The sequence below is a fragment of the Canis lupus genome, chromosome 4 (genome assembly GCF_011100685.1).
Source record: "Canis lupus familiaris isolate Mischka breed German Shepherd chromosome 4, alternate assembly UU_Cfam_GSD_1.0, whole genome shotgun sequence".
Lineage (NCBI taxonomy): Eukaryota > Metazoa > Chordata > Mammalia > Carnivora > Canidae > Canis > Canis lupus.
This window is the reverse complement of record NC_049225.1, coordinates 66901680-66923229: the sequence shown is the minus strand read 5'-3', so window position 1 is coordinate 66923229 and position 21550 is coordinate 66901680. Positions and strand designations below refer to the sequence as shown.

Here is a 21550-nt window from a genome sequence, read left to right as displayed (position 1 = left end):
CCAATGAGGATCTGTTCCAACAAATACAGATTCCAAAAAAAAAGGGGGGGGGTGGAAATGACACATGCTTATAGGAGACCTGCAGCCAATTCATCTTCATGCTGATTAAATTGCCCAAATCAAGTCAAGTGGGCCCATGACAAATTAGGCAGTAGAGCCCCTTGATGGGTTTGCAAGCTAGTTTCGCAGAATTCAGTTTTGCCAGAGAAAGCAAAGAGGAATAAATTTGCCCAGGGCATGTCTACATACAAGTGTTGTCCAGAATTTTTTTTTTTCCCATGACACTTTCTATTCCTGGACTTCCACATTTTTAAGACTTCTGTGGCACCATCCAGAATCTTTTGGTTTGGTAAAAAGTGTAATGCAACGATCCCAACAGGCAACTAGATAGAGTCTATGCTACCGGAGGCAGAAATGTAGGCAAGACAACCAGATGCCTCCAGGCATCTCAGGTAGTGGTTGCCCACATTGTATTTGCTTTGCAAGTCAGCGTCTCTTGAATGCCTGCCTGCTTGCACACTTCAAACTCAAACGAGATCAAACTCTTGCAGTTGGCTTAATACCCAAGTCATGCTCTGTGACTTGTCTATGTCCTTTGCACTCGTTCTTCACTTGCCTGCTTAGCTTCAAGTATCAGCTCAGATGTTTTGCTCTCCAGGAAACTTTCCGAAGCCCCATTCCATACCATGCACACTTCTATCATGTCCCTGAACGAGTCTGTCAGAGGCATCCATGTATTACATCTGGCTTCATCAGCACACTGAGAATAAAGATCACTCCTTTTTCATCCTTGCATTTCAGTGCTCAGCTCCATGCCTGACTCGTAGTTTGAGCTCAGTAGTAGCAAGGAATAATGCAAACTGGCAATTTTAAAAAGTAGAAATTCAAATGACATATGATAACACAGAAACCTGTTCAATCACATATAGAAGAAACTGTTTTGGTTGTCTTCATTCCTGTCCTCAAAACTCCCCTAAGAGTTTTCTCCCAGTAGTGTTTGAATTACGTACAGTTAACTGGACCAGTGACGGATGGGCATTTTTCTTAAGCCAGACCAATCAAGGTCCTTTACCTAAAACTTTTGTGTAGGATACTAGGCAGTGTTTACCTAATGCTTTCAAAATAGACATACCAACAATTCTACAACTAAGATTTTTCTTCTTAGTAATCGGTGTTATACATAAAAATATATTTAAATATATTTAAATTAAGGTACCTTGACACATTAGAATCCTATGGAGCCTTTAAAATTTATGGTTTGGAATAGGGGCCAAAAATCCAATGCCAGTAGCATCAGGCAGGAAATATATATGAGTGAAATGATTTAAGTGCAAATATATATGTATTTAGCATGTGAACTGTGGGGACCAGAGTTATCTAAGATGTTTGCGTCCTCTCTCAAAAGTAAATGGCTATTCAGTTCTAGCCAATTTTGTTTCCCAAGGATGTATACTGAATATAGCTTGATCTTTTGATTTTCCAAGAGATTAAAATTAAGTTAATTGTGAAAATCCTTTTTTTTGAAAATTTTTTACTTGCTAGCTGAATTAAAAAATAAAATATATGTGCAAGCAAATCCAAATGGTGTTGGTATACTAAATTCATCCAAGAGGTCAACAGTTTGTAATTTCTGTTTAGAAAAATACTCAATTCTACAGTTGCGTGTCCAGTGTACTTACTATCTGTTCCTAAGTTTGAGAAAGCTATTAAAAAATAGTATCAAGAGAGCTTTCTCCTAAGTCAGGAAAAGAGAAAGATGTCTGCTTACTATGTAATTATTCTGGAAATCCCAGCCAAAACAACATTAAAAAACCAAAGCAATAAATAAGTAAAAACATAAATAAGTAAAAGAACAATATATATTGAAAAGCCAGTATTCTTCCTTTTTACAGATGTTATAAACTAGTGATTCAATTTCTAAGGGTTATACTTAAAGATAAAGAAAGATATATATTTAAGGAAGTTAATCTAGATATACTAAATTAGAAAAAATGGAAATAATCTAAGTGCATAATAGTGATGCTTAGGTTAAATAATATGCATTCCTACAATGAGATATTCTACAGTAAAAAAAACTATATAGATGTGTATGCATATGTTTAACAAGAATAATTATAACATTTTAAAGTGAAAATTATTTTATAAATATTATACATCTACATCTAGCTTTCAAATTGCTTATTTCCAGTGATGGGATTAGAATCTTCTTTTTTTTTTTTCTGATTTAGTTTTTACAATGACATGTACTCCCTATATCATTAGGCAATGATACTTTACATTTTAAGTTGCAAGTTTTACTACTTTAATGGTAATAAAAAGATTTAACAAAGTAGATTTAATTTTAGTAAGGAGCCAGTTTCCCACCTATTTAGTAAACCGTGATAAATCACTAAGTAATTTTTTGAAGGACAAGATGCTCAAGAGTGTCAGATAACTCAGAGAAGTCAGGAAAGACAAATACTGAGGAGTGTTTGTAGGATTTGGTAATTAGTAGGTCAATCATTGTGACCTTTACAACTCCACATTAAAAGCGGGGAAAGTTTGTTCCTAAAATCAAAGAGATGTCATTTTTCCCTTGTCTAAATCAATTTGTTCAGTTTTAATGCTTCTTGATACTGTGAAGGGTGTTGAGAACTGTTTTTGTCTCTTAAATTAAATATAAGCATATAATTAAATTTTCAGAGAACTTACTTTGCCAAGTCAATTTATAGGAGACACTGATTATTGTCCACAAATGAATAATACTTAATGATCAAAAAGCATGCTAAGATTAAATATTTAAATGCTCATTAATCCGTTGTTTCATTTATCCATTCAACAAATATTAAATGGTTGGTAGGTGCCAGGCATTGTTTTAGGTATTCTGGGATTACAGCTAAGAACAAAACAAATAGCATGTACTTCTGGAGCTTTTATGCTAGTAAGGAACAGATAGAAAAAAAAAAAAAGTAAAACATGTAGTCAGGCTACTGGTGATCATGCTATCAGGAAAAACAAATCAAGAAGGAAGGAGCAGGTTGTTTGGAGTGGGGGCAGAAGTAGAGCCATCCAACATGCCATACCGAAAAGGATCTTGGAGCACAGGCCAAGTAGAGGTGAGGGCAGACCTTATGAAGTTTCCAGTTTCCCTCTTGTTGCCATAGAAGGTCATAGGAGGGTCTTAAGCAGAAGAGTGGTTGGCACTTCTGACCTAGGTTGAAAAAGGGTTCAGTCTCAATGCCATATTGAGAATAGCCAGTGGAACATGCAGAATATTCCTCATTGCCTCTCTGGATCCATTCTTGGGCCTTCCCTACCCCTAAATCCCTGGAGCTGCCTTGCCCTCCAACATCCAAATGGGTTTGTGCAAAGACAGGTATTTGTAGGACATCTGTGGGAGAATGAGAGAGAGGTTTGGATACTCATCTCTTCTGCCCTGATGGATCATGGTTTTGGTACTGTCTCTGTCTTCACTCATGTCATTTAAAAATTTAAGTAATAGGCTTTAAAGACTGAATGTTCCATGTTTGATTATGTTATGGTCTAATTCCCCTTGGTATTATTTGTAATCAAGTTTTTAAATGTGCCTTTTAAAAGCCGTCCCTCAGTTCATTTCTTCTTTTATAGAGCTGCATGCCAGTGGCGATGCACCAGGTTTGTTTTCTACTGAACTTTCCCTGGGTAGATATCTTGTTGATCACATGCTGGATGGTAGCAGGGGAAAGCCAGTGTTCTGCCCTTGCCATTTTGGGAGGTCTGCACGGCAGTGCACCGTGGCACTCTGCCCATGTTTTTACCCATAAGAAAAATACACGCGAATAATAAGAAACAGCTGCTTCTTTCCTACACTGCCCCCACTGCAGTATTTAGCCTATAACTCCTGCTCCATGGACCTTATGTTCCACTCTACAACTTGGGAGAAGACTGCTGGTGGGTCAAATTGAGTATGTTCATTTCCCTTTTTACTATAGAGAAGAAAACACAGTATTTTCCCTATTTAGCCAAGTATCTCTGTGGCTTATATTTACTGGTGGCCTTTAAGTAAGACCAGTTCCAGAGTTAACCTTTCTTCTCCCCATCTGGGCTCAGTTATCATTCAGGTTCATTTTTTTTTTTTTTTTTCAAATTGGTTTTCTCATTCTTGGTCTGCGGCTGACTTCCCTCTGGGAGGTTGGCAATACCGCCCAGTAACTGGAGTGAGTGCCTGATTAAAGATTGTAGCTAATGACATTTGGGATGGACACAATGTTGTTATGCTTTCATGTCTCTCTTTTTTTCTTCTAATAGTTTCTTATTAGTTAAAACCTTAAGTAATGCATGTGAGTTTCTTGGAAATGTTAAAACATTTCTTTTTATCTGCTATACTTTAATGCCAGATTGTGTGTAGGCCAGTGACCTAGAAAAGCCATTTCCTGATATATGGTGTGTAATTTAGCCAAACTGGTTTGATTACATTACCGGGTATGATTTAGGCCCATGGAAGAGTCAACCAGCAATTTGATTGAAGCCACACTCTGCCTTGTCATCCAAAGATCTGAACAGAAGCCTTAATTAGGCTGGTTGATTAAGCAAAAATCCAATTTTAGTTGGTTACCTGGAGAACAGTACCACAAGAATCAATATGGACTTGAGCATTACTTTTTTAAAAAGAGTAACAATGGGAGAGGAATACTTTCTTTCCTATTTTTTCTATTAGTTTTGTAATGATACAGCATCCATTTTTGATCAAATGATGGAGAGTGTCATTGAATCATTTTTTGAGTCTGAAGGAATCTGAATTCGAGTCATGTTCTATTTCCTCTTAACTAGGAGGCACCCCCTTGAAAAATGGATCTACTTTTTACTCTTAGAGGTCCTTGGGGCATTGAACCAATATTGGAAGATGACTTTCACAGATTCAAAAGGGGACCAGAATAAAAAAAGTCAGAGTTCCTTTTAGTGATACCTTTGAGAGAGTAATCTTTTCTGCTAACAATTTACTTGCCAAAGAGTCAAAATGATATAGATTATGAAAATGTCCCTTAGTGAAATAAAATAATTTGAGAAATCCTATTCATTTCACTATCAGAAGACATGGAATAGGCAGCATTTTAAAGCAGTTATTCTCCTGTTTATAACTTCTTTCTTCTCTCACTGTTTCAGTTTTGTCTCCTTGAGCTCTTCAGGAATGACATCTGCCAGCTTGGCACAGACAACTATTTTTGGATTTCCCTGTTCAGATCTTCATTGCTGAAGTGTGATCTTTTTGTTGGATATTTATTAAGAAAATAAAAATCTTAAAAAAAAAAAAAAAGAATGCCAGGGTGGCTCAGTGGTTGAGCGTCTGCTCAGGACAAGATCCTGGGGTCCTGGGATTGAGTCCTGCATTGGGCTCCCCGCAGGGTGCCTGCTTCTCCCTCTGCCTATGTCTCTGCCTCTCTCTGTGTGTGTGTCTCATGAATAAATAAATAGAATTTAAGAAAAGAAAATAGCCAGATTATTTTTCATGTGACATGGAGAAATTATGCTATTATCTTTTAGTCAGGCTTAGTCCTGAAGGCTTAATTCTAACTAAAATCTTTATTTTTGATAAAAGAAGGAACTTTTCTACTTGCAAGGACTTTTTTGAGATGCCTTACTTGAGCTTTTCTGTTTGATTTGTTTTGGTTTTTGATAGGAAGAGAGAGAAAAGTGGAGAAATACAATAGTCTTTGTGTTAACATTTTGCTGACGATGTCCACATTTCAGTAGATAAGCACCAGAATACTCTAAGAAAATATCTGATTTGTTCTCTCACAGAGAGAAAAAAAGGAAATATCAGATGTGTTAGGATATATTCTATAAACCTTTATGGGTATTATGTTTATTTAATGCCATATTATTAAATTAATGGGACGTATGAAGATTTACTGTGCTTGGTTTTAGACCTGTGTTATAGTCCTACTTTTGTTACTCATAATCTAGGCTAATCGCCTGACCTCTCTGCAGCTAAAATGACAGCAGAAAAGATGAGCTATTCTCCCAAAGAGAATGAAAATTTATCCTAGTTCATTCTGAATTTCAATCTGATTGAATCTACCACCTCCCACCTTACTTCCTTGGGGAACCACACTGAATGGTATTCCATACAAAAAAATGTCTGCACCAAGCGATTTAGGAAATGCTGGAATAGATAGTAACTCTACTTAGCTTTAACATTTATGGTTCCATGTTTTTATGTAATAGCTAAAGTAAAAATTTTCCTGTTGTTTCAGTCTAGGCATCTCTACTTTTATAGAATTTCTTTAAATGGATATAGGAAAACAAATGGACTTTTGGCTAACCAAGATGAGAAGAGTAGATATCTTTCCATTTATCCACCTGCGTTTCCTGTAAAGATGTTAAATAATATTACTACCAATTAGAGAATTACTTTGGAATCAGAGACAAATTAAGGTTTAATTATTACCTTGTTTGACCAACCATTGGCCAGTTTCCTTATGGAAGAAGAGAACAAGTTTTAACTTATTTTAAAACTCTCTTTGAGTGTTACTCTAGAATGTTTTACATATTTAACTAAGCCCAAACTACCAAAAATTTTCAGGGCTTCCTGGGTTTCTCTCTGAGCATTTGTTTACTCTGGGAAGATAAATCTTATGTGATGGCTTTTCTTTTTAATCCATGTTAAAGTCATCATGATAAGTGGGCCATTGTAAAAACTCTTTTTTTTTAATTTTTTTTTTATTTTTTAAGGAGATGATGTGACTGTTCTAATAAGGTGAGTGGGTGGAGGAAGGAGCTTAGTAATACTGACCATAATTCAGTTAGGTTTGTAATCAAGACTAAATGGAGATCAAAAAGGAGGAAATGGGGATTTAGTATTCACACAAAGAAAATGTTTCAAAAACATGGGATAACTGGATGAAATTGAATAGGCTACAGAGAAGGGGTAAGGAAATGGCAGGAGTGGACACAGATGGAAGAGAAAAGAATTCTGAGAAATAAATGACTGGCTTTCTGTTTGAGGGATGTACTTGCTATCTAGTTTTAAGTGGAATTTTAGAAAAACTCAAGTATCAATGTGTGTAGAAGCACCCAAGAAGTTTAGTAAGAGATTAAATCTGTTAAAAAGAAAGCTAAGAACTTGTGAAAGCTACTTTTTCCCTCTCCTGGTGTCCCTATCCCCAAATACTGAGCAATTCCAAATTCAATTTGGAATAATTGTCTCTCATTTTCTCTAAATGAATAATTAGACATCCTATTAGTCAACCATGCATCTGAGTTTTCTGAATATAATGCTTGGAACTATTAATTCAACTTCATAGATAAAATAGTTATATACACATGACAGTGCTTTATCTTGATTTTTAGATTTTCCTTTTTTACCTAACATTTCAAACAGTCCTTAAAGTTATATAATGAAAAGGAATCTCCCTACAACATAGTACTTTGGTTGCCCATTTTATTTGACCAACAGAAATGGAAAGACTTTTACATTGAGCACTTATGTACTAACGACATAGTCTGCTATTAACTTTTTACTTTTGTAAACACAAATGTATCCACCTCTGCACCTTTTCATCTAACTTATTTTGGATGCATTTCAAAGTAAATTGCACATTTATTTCCTCCTAAATATTCTAGCATTCTTAGATTTTGATATTTATTATATCAGACTTCACTAGTTTTTTCCGATACATAATTTAAATACAATGAAATACAATATGTTTGCTGAGTTTTTACAAATGCATGTGCATACATAATCCAAATCCATTTCCAGACACAGAATGTTATCATCAGCCAAAAAGCTTCCTCATGGCACTTTCTAGTCAATCTTCACTCCCACCTTCTTAGAGGCAACCACTGACATTCTTTCTGCCATTCTAAGTTTGTCATTCTATAATTTCCATGTAAATGGAATCAAACAGAATGTTGTCTTTTATGTATAGCTTTTTTTCTCTATTAGCAGGATGTATTTTAGTTTAATCTATATTTTTTTTTACTAACTTCTCAGAAAGCTGAACATGCCACAGTTTGTTCATCTGTTTTTGTTTGGTAGACACAAGGCTTTTTCTGTTTTTTGGCCATTATCAATAAAGCTTCTATATTTTAATTTTTTGATGAACTTATGTTTTCATTTCCTTTAGATATATACCTAAGAATGGAATTGCTGGGTCGTTGAGTACATATATTTTTAGTTTTAAGTGGAACTGACATACCTTTTCCAGAATAGTTGTACTGTTTCCAAATACCTGCAAAGGATATATGAGAAGTCCAGATGACAATACCTGGTGGTGGTAGGTCTTCTAATTTTAATCACCCTGGTAAGTGTGTAGTGGTTATTTTTATTTTAACTGACTTATTCCTAGTAACTAACAATGTTGAGCAGTTTTTCACGGGCTCAGCCATTTTTTGGTTGTCTGTCTATTTTTGAGCTGAAAGAATTATTTACTGATACTATATATTAGTAATTTGTCAGATATTTTCTCCTAATTTGTGGCTCACCTATTTATTTCCTAACAATATGTGTTAATAAGTAGTCATTTTAAAATATAAAGTCAAATTTAGGGGTACCTGGGTGGCTCAGTTGGTTAAGCAACTGCCATTGGCTCAAGTCATGATCCCAGGGTTTTGGGACTGAGTGCTATATCTTGCTCCCTGCTCAGCAGAATGTTTGCTTCTCCCTCTGCCCCTCATCCTGCTTGTGCTCTCTCTCTCTTGCTCTCTCTCTCTCTCAAATAAATAAATAAAATCTTTTTTTTTTAAGTCAAATTTAGTTTTTATTTTTTTAAATAAGCTCCATGCCCAGCATGGAGACTAGTGCAGGGCTTGAATTCATGGTCCTGAGATCAAGACCTGAGCTGAGATGAAGAGTTGAATGCTTAACTGACTGAGTCACCGAGGCATCCCTGTATATGTGTATTTTTAATGGTTATTGTTTCCTGTGGCCTAAGAAACTTGTAGACCACACCCCAGGTCACAAGATAAGTTATGTTTCTTTCTAAAAGCTTTATAGTTTTAGTTCTGTTTGGACTTAGGATCCATCTTGAATTTATTTTTTTGTATGGGGACATAGGGCTCCCTGTTATATTTAACTTGTTCACACAGATTTAGGCTCAGAATTGATGATCTTGAACTATGTTCTGTGCTAAAAAAAAACAAAAAAACAAAACAAAACAAAAAAACAAAAAACCTCATTTTCTCTTTCTTCTTTAGTAACATAGTGTATTTTTTTTCCAACAGTCATTTTCTTTCAGTTTATAGGTTGCAATCTCCTGTGACTTGGAGATCAGATGGTCATGACTGGGATAATTATTTATTCATCCCACAAACATTTATGGAGTACCTACTCTGTAGTATATTATGACAAATGCTATAAATAAGAAAAGGAAAAAGACTTTGCTTATTCTTGCAAGAGAAAACATATAGGTAGATAGGAAATTGTGATAAGATTGAGCAAAGATAAAGATATGCAAAGAACTGCGATGGCACAATAAGCAACACCTAATACAGAGTTTTATTTTTTTATTTTTTAAATATTTATTTTTATTTATTTATGATAGACATAGAGAGAGAGAGAGAGAGAGAGAGAGAGAGGCAGAGACACAGGCAGAGGAAGAAGCAGGCTCCATGCTGGGAGCCCGATGTGGGACTCAATCCCGGGACTCCAGGATCGCACCCTGGGCCAAAGGCAGGTGTGAAACCACTGAGCCACCCAGAGATCCCCAGAAAGAGTTTTAGAATCAAGAAGTTTCCTTTAACGGGTGATTTCAGAGCTTTGGCAAGAAAGATATCATTTAATTGTGCAATGAGAGGTTAGCAAGACTCCTGACCTCAACACCTTATTGCTGAATATATGTAAGATAAAGGCACATAACTATGAGACAAAGCATCTAGAACTATAAAAGATATAGCACTTAAAGTATCTGAGACTTCAGAATGGAGAAGGAAAGTATATGGTATCTGTGAAGAATTTTATTGGGGAAGTAGAATTTGAGCTGGGTCATGAGGTTGTTTTGGAGATTAAATGAATAAATACAGTGTTCAGGACAATACCTAATATGTTGTGTTGATAGAAGTCACTACATTATTATTATTGAAAGACACACAGGACTTGAACATTTATAGTGATGAAAAACTTTTTATGCATGTGACAGAAATGAGAAGCTGTTTCTAAGGTTTATGGAGTGAAAACCCAGCTTAGAGAATAAAAGTTCAGGAATTGAACTTTGTTTAGGAATTGGAAAGCAGTTTGCTTTCGCCAGGTTTCAGTAATATTGGAAAGGTAAGATAGGCACAGCTGATGGAGAGAGTTTTGGAAAGTTAAGCATTGGATTTTATTTTGGTTGTGATGGGAGCCATTGTTGGTATTTTTGTTTTGTTTTGATTTGATTGACAGGGAGAAGAGCAAAAGCTGTACACATCTTTGTGCAAAATCTAGATTTAGGGAATGGAAGGAGCCAGATAGAGACAGAAGGAGTGATCCCATGGATAGAAGAAGAACCTGTTTCCCTAAAGTAGTTGGTTAACACTACCTGATGCCACTGAGAGGCTGAGAAAGATGGAAACTAAACAAACCATTTAGATTTTCACAGTTTACCTGTACTTCAGTGATCTTTGCAAGAGCAGTTTCACAGAGTAATGAAGGCTGAAGCCAGATTTTAAGGGATTAACAATGGTTTAGTATTACAGGTCTATAAGTATTACAAATATAGTGTATTTGGAAAAGTTGAAGGGTAAAAATAAAAGTAAGGAGAGAGCTGATCATAGCTTGAAAGGGGAGCAGACATGAGCTTAGAATTTTTAGGCATTCCAGTATTTTTAGAATGAGCCAGGAGGAGAGAGAAAAGCATGAGTACACATGAATGATGAAATTTTGTTAAAAATACATCATGAAAATAGATTTTTCTTTCTGGGAAAAATATCCAGAGGAGACAGAAAGAGAAAAGAGAATTAAGGCTTAAGTGTAAGATTTGGCATTGAAGAGACATTTTGTTCTCAGACAGGTTAGAAGGAGAGAAAGACAATAAGTGAGGATAAAATATTACTAAAGATATATTTGTGGAGTGGAAGGGATTTGAAGAAATTCATCTAGACAGCTTGTCAGAAACTGGGAGGCAACTCCATCCAGAAGGCACAAGTGTATTAGAGCTGAGGAGATGGAGATTGCTTTGAAATGAATTCTGTGTTAAGTGTATTAGAGAGGTTTATTAATTCTCTGTTGCTATGTAGTAATTACCAGAAGCCAGGAAAAGGGCTCTCAGCAGGAGCTAAATTGGCCTTTACCTTGATTTTGAACTTCCAGCCTATCAGAACTATAAGAAATTTCTTTTGTTTAAGCCACCCAGTCCGTGTTACGGTAGCCCATCAGACTAGTACAATGAAAGTCAGATTTCTCACCGTAGGAGTAGGGATTTACAAATATGGAAAGGAAAAAAAGGTGGAATTAATCCTATGGTGTTGGGCTGGAGATTTGATGGGTTATGTACAGAGGGATGGAAAAACAGTTACAAATATAGATGGGTATTCTTAAACATATTCCTCAGTTATGTCTACTGGGGGGCTTGCATGTGAAATACTAACAGTCATGTACATATCCAGTTCTTCGTTTCTAAATATCATTCTCATCTATAATGAACTAAGGCATCTTGGAGAAATGCTTGGTTTCAAGATTGAGGTAAGCATGGTACAAGATGTGCATGGAAAATCTTATGTCAAAAAGTGAAGAGATGCTCAGAAGGGGATATAGACAGAAGGAGAGTGAAGAGACCTGCATTAGCCAACTCTTGGAATGATTTGACCATCAAAGTAATGCTAGTAATGGATTATAATCGATTAAATAAAACAGGAAGCCATTTGTCTATATACATATTAATAAACAGATGCATAAATAAATGGAGAGAAGAGAAAGCTCTTTGTTATAATAGAATGGCAACTAATAAATGTAGGTGGAATGATGGAATTAAGAATCATCATTTGGCAACCAACATACTGACAATTCAGTTACAAAATATCAACAGATGCTAAGACTAGTGGGTGAAAATTTGATGAGGAGTGCAATACTGACTTAGTTTCACAGATTTGTTTATTACAAAGAGAAAGCTTTAGGGTGGAGACCTGGGGGACATCTCTCATGGGACAAATTAAACCAATCTACCATCTAGTAGGATGTAATAAGGAGAACACTGAATCACTTCTGTAATATTACTGCCCAAAATGCATAACCTGGAAATATCAGACAAACCTAAATTTTGGGACATCCTACGAAATAATTAGTTTTAATTTTTGAAAGTAATATCAAGGAGAGTCAAGTAAGTATTTCAATTAAAAGAGAAAAAAAGCGCAGCCCCGGTGACTCAGCAGTTTAGCGCCGCCTTCAGTCCAGGGCGTGATCCTGGAGACCCGGGATCGAGTCCCACATCGGGCTCCCTGCATGGAGCCTGCTTCTCCCTCTGCCTGTGTCTCTGTCTGCCTCTCTCTCTCTCTCTCTGTCTCTCTCTCTCTGTCTCTCATGAATAAATAAAATTAAAAAAAAATAGAAAATAAAAGAGGAAAAAAAAGACATTGCTAAATAAAATAAGTAGCACCATTAATAGGATCTATGGATTAGATCATAGCAATGTACCAGTGCTCATAATTCCCTGATTTTGAAAGTCATATTGTGTTTATTTAGGCAAATGCTCTGTAGGAATTGCACATTAAAATATTCCAAGGTTATGGACCATGATGTTTCCAGCTTACTATCAAATCATTCAGAAAAATTGTTCTTTGGCTGTAATTCCAAATTTTCTGTTAAAGTTTTAAAATATTTAAAAAAAGAAGTGCATAAAACTCCAGGCATATGCTACATACAGGAAACATGCTTAAAACATAATGAAAGAATGCAATAGTGGGGTAGAGGAGAAATTTACTGAGAAAATACTACTAAAAAATCTGATGTACTACTAAAATTCTGATATAGATAATAGGCTTTATGGGAAAAAATCTTCCCCAGGGGTAAGGCAGACTGTATCATGACAGTAAAAGACAGCATTCACAAGCAATGCATAATAATTCTCAAGGTATATGTGCCTGAAAACATAACTATCAAGTTCAAGCTAACAGTATTACAAGGAGAAATTTTTAGATTCTCAGTGATAGTAGAATATTAAATATACACTTTGTGAGAGAGGAAAAGAGTGAGTAAAGATACAGATTTTGAACTACAATTAGCTAATTTTAATGGATATTTATAGAAATCTGAACTTTCAAATTAGAGAATTTACATTATTTCAAACACATATGGAAACTACAAAAACTGACCCTTTGTGGGCTGCAAAATGGGCTCAGTAAGCACAAATAAAAAATTTATACATACCACGTTTTTATTAATGTTATATAAAATGGAATGAATAACCAAACCAATAATATATATACATGTAAATATATCTCCAATAAATACAATTTATATATAGTTCATCTTTCAATGGATATTTAGAAGGGAACAACAGTTTCAAAATATGTAGGATGCAAGTAAGAGTGCTTACAGATTAATTTGTAGCCTCAAAAACATATGTTAAGAAAACATTTCAAAACTTAATAGCTATTCTTGAATTTAAGAGCTAAGATAGATCTGATAGAGTTAACCCAAATACATCAAAATAAAATAATATGCACATTTTAGTGAGCTATAGAGCACCAAAATGGTAGAATAATTAAGAGGTCATTCTTTAGGTATATATTTGCTCTACAAAAATGATGAAGAAATAAAGAAAAAAAAAACCCAAATTCGAAACATTGTTAGGAATGAAACAAGGAAAATTGGAGACTAAAGAAAATCGACAAATCACTAAATTCTATGGAAACTCTACAGAAAATTTTACTAAAACAGACAATTTTATAGACAAATATAATACTATAATGTAACAAACACAAATTACCTACTTGAATACCTATTCAAGTAGTCAGATAAGTAGTTTTCAAATCTCTTATCAAAAAAAAGCATTCTACCCAGGGAGTTTTAGACATGTAGGTCAGATAGTTCCTAGTCTCTGTTCCAGAGCCTGCCAAAGCAGGAGAAGCTCTCCAGCTCATTTTATGTGGTATACTGGGTGCTTTCTCCAGAGACTCCTCACTTCTCCTTTCACCCCATCTCATCTCTGTCTCTCTTTTAAATCGTAATCCATCTCCTATAATCATGAATTACCATATTTTTAAAATTTATTTATTTATTCATGAGAGACACAGAGAGAGAGGCAGAGACATAGAGGGAGAAGCAGGCTCCATGCAGGAAGCCCAATGCAGGACTTGATCCCGGGACCCCAAAATCAAGGCCTGAGCCAAAGGCAAATGCTTGACTACTGAGCCACCCAGGTGCCCCCATGAATTCCTCTATTAAAAGTGCCTGGCAAGTTGCAATTGTCATTACAATTAATCAATATTAATTGGGTGGTGTATTGCATCGTGGGCCCTGGAATCATCTTTGGAAGGAAAAGACATCTACAAAGCAGATTGGCTGCTAGCGAGTTGCAGTTAAAGGCTCATTCTTGGGTGAAAATACAATTGACAGCTTACAAACTCCTAAATCATGAAGTCATCTCTGCATGTTCCTCCTCCTTGCCTTTCCCCAAATATTTTGGACTCTTTTGTGGACAGCGCTTTAAACACGAAACAAATGACAAAGACCCATGAAATAAACAGTGGCAAACTAATTGCAGCTGTGCAGCACGGAGCTGCACAATCCAAGGAAGACTGTGATTTAAATGACCAGGTTTAAGCAGGTAGTTTTGCTACTGAGTTACCTGCGGCAAGTCACTCTGTGCTTCACTTCAAACAGCTGCTACTGCTTCTCCTGTTGGTTTGGCAGTATTGCTGAAAAGAAAGGGAACACATTAAGTAATTGCTTGGAAATCCTTTTGAAGAGTATAATATGAACAGAGTGGGGTTACCGTTGTCATTGTCAGCATCATTAATGTCCAGTGTTTAACATATTTGAGCAGAAGATGTTTCTATTTTAAAAATGAATTTTGAGACAGATTTCAAAGCAAGATGGATATAACTTTGCAAGAAAAAGAACTTGGGGAGCAGTATTATATCTTTTCTAATTTGCTTGTCTTATGGTATATGTTTTCAAATGTTTAACTCTAATGAACATATATTGCGACCCGGTAAACACATGCAGGTATAACTGTATTGCTATGTGTGTCTCTATATATGTCTGCATATATGTCACTATGTCATACAGTGTATGAATAAAAGGTCTCCCCCCAAAGTATCTACTTTACTATTATGGGTGCGGCCTGATATTTTCTATTCTGCTGTACTATAGTCCAGTTAATTCTATTTCATTTTAAAAAGCTGCATTTCACGACCTTAGCTTGAAAACTGGTGTTTAAATATATCATTTCTCATATCCATATCTTTTTTGAAGACAACTCCAATGAAAACAACCTATTAATGCTAATGGGATAGGGCCAAGCAAAAGCCAAATATTTCTTCTGTTGGATTCCAGAACAACAAGTACTAAAAATTTATGTTCTGTAGTTGAGGAGTTCTGATTGTGCTGCATCCAGACTTTTAAAATTGTAGCACAGAAAGTTGGTAGGAAAAAAAAAAAAAAGGCCACTAGATCTTCCAGTTTCCTTCCAATGAACTTTCGTAGGAAGAATGACTAAAGGGAATTCTTGAGGATGAGCTCTTAAGTAAGATGGGAGGGTGTTATACTCTGTTATATTTTAGAGTGTGAGCTTATTAAATCCAGCTGAAATTTTTGAACTATCATCTCTGTCTTTTTTAAAAAGGGAAATTACCAACCAGAACTTACAATTAGGCAATTAAATACCTCCACATTTTTTTCAGTCACCTTAATCTCTAGTATATACAAGTAGTGAGACTCAGACAGTTTGTAATAGCACAGAATATCAACTTTTTATAAAGTGAGAGGATTTCATCTGCTTAGATTGAATTAAAGTTTTTCATTATATATTAAATTTCAGAAGTAATTTTAACATATATCAAGCCAGAAAGCAGTAAAATCTGCTTTTTAAAAAATCTTGAGGAATAACAGTATGAATATACAAAATGATCAAATAATTGAGAGGAGAGGTACTTACTCTTCTCTCTTAGAAGAAAAGCCCTTATAAATGCATTAGGTTTGCTTTGAGCATTTTTGAAAAATCATGAGAATGTACAATTGTTATGTTCCTTTTCTATGCTAAATACCAGGCTTTTTATTTTACGTGTGGCTTTATCCTTGTAACAGTCATATGTGATAGGTAATAACAGATGGGAAAGCTGGGGCTTTGATAATCAGAGATAAATCCATGATTTAGACTCTGGCCTCCCCCTCTGAAACTTTAGCCCTTGACTCCTCAACCCTTGACAGTTTTCAGAAACCCAAGCATTAGTGTAGACCCACAGCAGATAAGCAGGTATCTACCTCAACGTGTCCTGAACTAAACACCTCCTCTGCTGTCCTTATTCCCCCTCCCACTCCCAAAAGTGAGTCTGACCTTCTGGCAACCTCCTTTTTACTCTCCTCTGTGGATAGGTTCCTTCAATTTACCTAAGCTGGCAACCCAGGAGAGCCGGATCCTCTTTTCTTTATCCATCTCTATTCTACTCACAACCAATTGTCTCCTGAATGATATTGGCCTCCTTGGTAGCTCTGGACTCTTCTCCTTCTCTCAAGACTAGCTATCAGGACACCTGGGTGACTCAATGGTTAAGTGTCTGCCTTTGTCAGGTCATGATCCTGGGATGGAGTCCCGCATCAGGCTCCCCTAGGGAGCCTGCTTCTCCCTCTGCCTATGTCTTTGCCTCTCTCTCTGTGTCTCTCATGAATAAATAAATAAAATCTTAAAAAAAAAAAAAAGACTAGCTATCATTACCTAGTCAAACAGGTTCATTCTCATCAGTGCGTTCCTGGCTGTTATTCTGTTCTTCTCACTTATTTTGGATTCCAATGTTCATTCTGCTCCTGTCTGCTCTCTATACAGCAGCTAGAATGATCTTTATATCTTTCATATTATCTCTGATCACATCTTTCTTGTTTCAAATCCTCCTGTGGCTCCTCATTTTCAGAATAATGTCTGTGATCCTTAGCCTGATACACAAAGCTACTTCTCTGTAATGGGATCTCTCCATTCCCTCAACTCTGTCTGTATCTAGCCTAGCCTTTTTTTTTTTTTTTTTTTTTTTTTTAAGATTTATTCAGGATAGACACAGAAAGAGAGGCAGAGATACAGGCAGAGGGAGGAGAAGCAGGCTCCATGCAAGGAGCCCAATGCGAGACTCAATCACAGGAATCCAGGATCATGCCTGAGCCAAAGGCAGACACTCAACCACTGAGCCACCCAGGCATCCCTGGGTCTAGCCTTTTTAAATTACTACCAGTTCCTTGAGCAGCTACATTACTAATTCCAAACCTTTGCTTCTAACTCAGCTTAAAATGCTTCCCTCCAATCCTTTGCATTAGGAACTCCTTATAAGTCCTCTTAAGGTTCTGGGCATACATATATAATAGTAATTCTCATATGTGTTCTAATCATCCATCTTCCTACCTCTATTAGATCAGGGCCTCCTTTAGGGAAGATCCTATTTTTAATTTATCTTTCCATCCCTAAGGCTCAGCATAATACCTGGCACATAAAAGAGGCAAACTAATATGTTGTGTGAAGCACAATACTGAAGAATATTTTTCATGTGTCAGCCTCTTTAGTACACCAGAAAGTAATGAATGACTTGAGAAGATTAAATTCTCTTCCAAAATATGTCTAATGTACTTATAGGACTTTTGAGTCTAAAAAAAAAATCACTTTTTTTTCAAAAGCGAACTTCCTATCCTGGGAAAGGAGATTTGATTTGAAACTAGAATAACTGTAATTATTTACCTTGTTTTGAGAAATAGGTGATAAGAGAAGGAAAGCCAAAGAAGAATAAATTGGGCATTCACTTTAATATCAACAAAGAATGGAATCTTTATAGAGAGAGTCTGGCAAGATCTCTTACCTAGGAAGGTGTGACAAGGATAAATCAAGAGTTCATAGGACATGAATGAAACTCTGAGCCTCAGGTGTGGCTGGGTGTAACTTTCATCAGTAACATGGGAACGAATGAAAAAGCAGTCTATCTAGCATTACGTGCTTATGATGAGGCTGGGAAGAGAAGAATTATATGAGGCCATTTTGTAAACTACACAGTGCTATCAAATATAAGCTTTGTGACCACTAGGTTGAAAGAAAAACTGTTTTGTGGAGCTTTCCTGAAAGCTCAACTGGAGTTACAGTATTGCTGAATTAGAGCTTCTCATTATGTGTTGTCTATATTTCCACCCCCTGCAGTGTTAGCTCTCCAGGCATAGAGCCCACACCACTTCATGGCTCTTGTGCCCAATTTGATATCTGGGATACAGTGAGTGTTCCATACATGTTTGCTGAGTAATTTATCAAAATTACTGTGAGGTGATTGAAGAACATTCATGACAAGTCATCTTTATGGAAAGACTTGGGCACACTTTTGGTATGACTACAGATATTTTGACTGTTCTAATTAACAATATTTCAGAAAATTAAAAGAAGAGGAAGAAAAATAGTTAAGGGTTAATCAAATTCATGAAAGAACCATGGGGTTACTCCAAAGAATTCCCTGTCTTTTTTTGCCTTCAGATCCTGATTATTTATTTTAATACTCACCATCACTTCATTCCACTTTAAAATGACATAAAGCATATTTTTTTAAGATTAAACTTTTTTAATGGAAAATTTTGCTTACAGAAGAATTGCAAAGATATAAAGAATTTTCATATATTCTTCACCCTATATCATGCTTCTCTAATGTTAACATCTGATGTAACCCATTTATTTTTTTATTTAAAATGAAGTAGAGGGAATTTGAGCAACTCTTTGGTGGGAGTGTCAGAAGAATTATATGATACCTATTGGAAGTTATAGAAAGGAACATTTTAGTTATAGTGCCAGACTTAGGAATCACTGAGTCAATCATAGGTAATTACAGTATGTAGAAACATCTGAACTTAGAACTTTGACCTGAAGAAAAATAAGTCTGAAAGTGACCTCTGTGGATATGTTGCTTGATTCAAAGCTGTTCTTATAGTAATGGATCAAATAAATATTACTCTTTGGAAAATGCTGATAAAAATTTGAATAATTCCGTTCACTGTAATTTAGAAGAGAATTGAAACAATTCCATATCTGTGTATATGTACACACACATTTAACTGAAGATCATGATTAAAATGAAAACATGTTGAAATATATAGGCTTATTGATAGGAAAATATATAAGTTCACACAGTGGTAACTTAGTTTGGCTGAGTATATATAGATTTATACTTATGGCACAGTTAATTTCTTTGAAATATGATCATTTTGGATTTATTTTAAACTTAAGTATTATTTGGCTTCCAGGCAGTGAGTGATGTAAAACAATAAATTATCCAAGCAAGAATTAATATATGAAAGTAGCTGCTCATAGTATATAAAGACAGTAAAATGTTTCATATGAAATAAATATATAGGATCATGTAAACAGATTTTTGTTGATTTTTTTTACCTTTTAATATACTCTACATATATTCTTTTCCCTTTACTGCATTCTTGCTGCATTATACAAGGTAGATAATATTACCTGTGGGTTTCATATTCAAATATTTTAGGTTAGGCTGCTTCTGGAGTCAAGACACATAATTTAATAAAGGAGACCTAGTGAATGTATTCAGATTCCATGGTGTTTTCTCCTTCCTTCTGATACACTTAAAAATGTAAAGACGTCAGGTGATTTACTCAATGAACTAAGGTTTTCAAGTGGATGTCAGTATGTGTCACAGGCCCGAGAACAGCATCAATTGAGTTTTGTACCAAGATATACATCTACTACTCAAGGGAGAGAGGCAGCTTGCCCTGGATTCACTGTATGATCTTGAGTGAGTCACCTCACATTCTTGAACCTCAGTCAACCCATTTGGAGAATTAGGTGAAAGCTAAGCCTTAGTGAGAAACAGATGCTACATCTGAGATGAGTTTTCTTGTGTAAACAAGTAATTCCAAAGTTTAATTCCAAAGAAAGTCGCTGTGTGGATGGCCATGATACATCTGAGGTAGACAGTTGGGTTAAGGCTTTGGAATAATGTTTCTGAATAGAAATTGTAGCATCATAATTTTGCACTTGGGCTTCTTAAAACCATTTTAATCTAATTTTTATTCCATACTGCCCTTTTAAAATATATACTCTTTTGATTTTTATATAAAATTTGTTTAATGCTCTTGGAGCATTTTTATATAGTAAATTACACTTCTAACAGGTCAATTAAGTTGTCAAGGTAAAGGGAAATATAACTCAAAATAGTCCAGTTATTACCTAGCGAAAGTCAATGAAAGTTAAGGCCTCTTTTCTTTGGGATAAAAGTTAACAACCAAGGGATTTAAAGACATGTGGTTTTAAAGACAACAGCTAAGTTTGCATTTTGGTTTAATTCCCAGTAGGTTACTTGTCACTTTGGTAAATTCTTACATTCTAAAACACTTTGCTACAAAGGAGATAGATAACTTAATAAATCGAAAAGAATTCCTCAAAGGAAAGAAAAGTCCTCTAGAGAAATGCTAGCCGAAGTTGTTTGATTGCTTTCTCTCCTCTACAACTGCTACTTTTGCTGATTGAAATAGCTATGAACATCAAAGTAAGATCTGTGGTTCCAGAAACTCTCCAAGCTTGCCATAGCTCTAAACTTATATTTCCTGTGTTGACTTCATGTATTGCTGTCATCCGTGCACATTTCAAAGCTTCAGGTTAAATGTGCTGTGGTTTCCCATTGCCTAACTTTTTGTATTTTAAAGTGGGAATAAGTAACATGTGAATCAGCAAGCTAATGGATACTGTTGAGAATTCAGTGTTGGCTAGTTTATGATTCTCTGGTTTGTTTTTTGGCAGCTATGGTGGTCTTGTATTTGACATTAGCTAAGGGAGCAGTAGCTTGGCCTTTAAGTGGAAAACAATCCAGGAATTTCAGAGAAGTACTAAGCAACAAGAGGCCTGGGGCTATTATCTTCTAAAGAGAGATGAAAGGCCCTCCTGTCCCTATGCTTTTCCCTGTTGCCTGCCCAGAATTCTTTTGACTTCAGTGTGAGAAGAACCTATCTTTGGTAGAATGTGGCCATGTAGTAGCTAAGTCTAATTGAGTGAGACACAAAATAACTGTTGGCTAGAGTGTGATTGTTCATGGGAGACCAAGAATGTGTTGGTCAAAGGCTCCTAGGTGGCTGCAGGTTGTTAACACCAGAATCCTGGGATTCCCCTGCCTCTCTCCCCACCTCTCCCCCCTGCTTATGTGTGTACTCTCTTTCAAATAAAGAAAATCTTAAAAAAAATATGATGGGCATAAATCTAAAAAGTTGAGGGAGAGGAAATGAGAGAAAACCTATATTTAGACTTAATATCTAGAGAAACTATCTAGTGGAAACATCCAATTTACTAAGCATCTTGGGAAAGCAGGCTAGATGAAAGTAGTAAAATATCCATTATTTTGACATTTAAAAGAATTTTGAATGAGTTCTCATCATGAATAATCTTATACTGGTATCCTTTGGAGAAGTTGAATTGCAAATATTTTTCTACTTTAA

At 35.6% G+C, this 21550-nt stretch overlaps 1 long non-coding RNA gene across 1 annotated transcript; it reads right to left on the bottom strand.

The window, feature by feature from the left end:
* Window positions 1-628: 628 nt before the first annotated feature.
* On the bottom strand, window positions 629-7805 carry LOC111095726. Its single transcript, XR_005357642.1, has 4 exons — window positions 7697-7805; window positions 4438-4573; window positions 3063-3190; window positions 629-860 (listed from the first exon to the last, which is right to left on the bottom strand). It is a non-coding gene; the product is annotated as an uncharacterized LOC111095726 (long non-coding RNA).
* Between the last annotated feature and the right edge of the window lie 13745 nt (window positions 7806-21550).